Source organism: Galeopterus variegatus, unplaced genomic scaffold, assembly GCF_000696425.1.
Source record: "Galeopterus variegatus unplaced genomic scaffold, G_variegatus-3.0.2 Scaffold1614, whole genome shotgun sequence".
NCBI classification, from domain to species: domain Eukaryota; kingdom Metazoa; phylum Chordata; class Mammalia; order Dermoptera; family Cynocephalidae; genus Galeopterus; species Galeopterus variegatus.
The window spans coordinates 308,713-311,445 of NW_007727725.1; positions in this window are offsets into that span (position 1 = coordinate 308,713).

Here is a 2,733-nt window from a genome sequence, read left to right on the forward strand (position 1 = left end):
GAAAAGGTAAGCAAAGTAAACTTACCAATCTTGACTAAAAGTTCAAAATAAAGAGGCTTTAGAAAACTAGAAAACTAGAATACTAAAGGATATGTTACTGACCTGTTTGTGCTATGGTAAATCACTTTGGAGACTAAAAGTGATAGTGTTGAGCGTCATTGCACTCTTCTCAAGTGAGATCTGCTTAATTAAAAGATAGATCATATTATGTTTAGGTTTCCCCAATTCCTGAGTGTTAAATTTAACCCCGAAGCTCCCATGAGTGATTAGAGCCATGTGATGTTTGCTTCCCTTCTGGTTCTCTCAATTTGGTACTAAAATGTAGAATACATCAAGTCATTGATCAAATAATACACATTCCTCCTGCACAATGTCCAGTTTGTCACAGAAACTGATCCATTTGTGGAGTGTTCATTTGTTCCTTTTAAGGTGTTTATTTGTTTGGCTGGGGACTAACAAAAGAAATTCATTTGTCAAAAGCAGTGACACTGGAGAGATAGAGTGCTTATTTTCTCCATGAGTTATTGTGACAGTTTGTGTTTTATTTTCTTTGAAAAGGAAAGGAACTAATGTATCCTGATGCTATATATGTTTGAGGTGTTTTACAAATATTTTCTCATTTTATTGTCAAAACAAATATGTGAGGCAGGTACTTCTCCTAAATAATGTATAAGCATGCCAATATTAAAATGAAAGATTTTACTAAAGCTATGTTTATTATTTCATAGATTTTTGGAAATCAAAAGATCAAATGTCACATCAAATAAGCATCACATCCTCTTTAAGTTTCATTCTCTTAAATCACTGGGTGGCAGGACAGGAACTTTGACATATCAATTTAAGTCTAGATTTTCAGAATTTAAAATCCTTGAGACTGGAAAGATTGAAAAATCCTTTTAAAAGATATTCATCGACTTTGTTTGAGGTAAATTCAATATATCTCATTTCCTGGAGATTCCCAGTTTGTGTGGCCCAGTTTTCAGCCTGCAGCTATTGTTAGAAAAGTAAACATGCTGAAAAATTATCTTTGTAATAGAGGGAGTCATCTCAAATTCTCTTATAATATCAGACCCTTTTGAAATGAAGCCCCATTTGCAAAAGACACATTAGTCTAATATGAGTTCAATCACTATTAGATATGTATGCTTATAGAAGTTAACTGAAGAGCCCCTTAAAGAAGCAAAGACATTTAATATTAACTTAATAAATATGTCTGGGAATAAATTAATTAATAAATACCTCACAACTGTATATTTAATGTTGTTTCAAACAAGCCATCTGAAGTAACTTAAAGAACTAGCAATTAAATACTTATATTGTGAAGATTACATGTATGTAAGTAGAGAGAGAATGAATGAAGGAAAAACTGTTGTACTAAAATATACAAGATAAGTACATGTGGCTTGGGATAAAATTTGCAAATACAGTATCAAAATTTATTTCCAGGAATGCTGTAGTTTAAACTACTTAGAGTGAAGTGAGGATAATATGCTCCAGGAAACTGTTCTGTTACTAAAAATATTGCTGTACAGTATGAAAGCTATTAATTCTTAAAATTCATGTAAAGAGTTTTAATAAAATTATTTCATCAAATGTGAGAGCAGAACCAAAGAAATTCTTTATTAATAATTTAAATAGACTGAGGAGAGAATTGGGATGATTTTGGCAATATATATATATATATATATTTCCTTTTTGTCTTTTTTACTGACCGGTAACGGGATTGCAACCCTCGGTGTCGCACCTGTACTGGGGACCAGCAACGGGATCACAACCCTCGGTGTTGTGCCCGCACTGCGCTCAGCCAGTGAGCGGAAAACGGTCTCCACATGGGATCCGAACCCTCAGCGGGAGCGCCGCCGCGCTCCCAAGCGGCACACTCTCCAGTGCGCCACCAGGCCGGCCCTCAGCAATATATTTTAAAGCTTGTATATTCACATTGAATGACCTCCTCTTTTAAAATCATGTTGTTAAAATTTGTAATAGAGTATAAGCTCCATGAGGTCACATTCTAGTATTTCTGGAACATAATAGGCATTCAGTAAGTATCTGTTAAATAATGAATGAGAAGTTATTTTTATCAGTTCCAATAAAAAAGACACAATTGCATAATTTGATTGATTTGTTAATTCATCAAATATTTATTACTACTCTGGTCCAGGAATTGTTTGAAGTGGTGAGTAATATTGCCTTAATTCTGAAAAGTTCTGTTGTTGTTCAGCTCTTTTGAATTTATTTAGCAGTTATTCTCTGAGGTTTAATTTTCTCTTCCCTTATCTTATTTTTTTCTAAAATTTCAATTAATATATTCAACTGTGATCTAAGATGTAAATATAGATCAGAAGAAAAGTTCATATATAACATGAATTTTCTTATATTTTGTTGATCGTGTGATATTTTCTATTTTAAGTTCAGCAATTTAGAAATAGAGAATTAAGGTTTTATCTGCATTCATTATTAATAACTGAACTCAGTAAAATAAATTTGTTAGGTTCAGTAAAACCACAGTCTCCATAAAAATCAGAGTTACATGCTTTTTTGATTTTTCTAAAAAATGATCTAACATTAGTTATAACGGCCATAGAATACTTTTACTACTTTGATTCTGAAAAATTGATATAATAATTAAATATTTCTATGTTATAATACTATTTAAAATCAAAATTTATCATAAAATATATTTTATATTTTTATTATTTATGTTTTTAATCAGATGCTATTTATCATAAATGC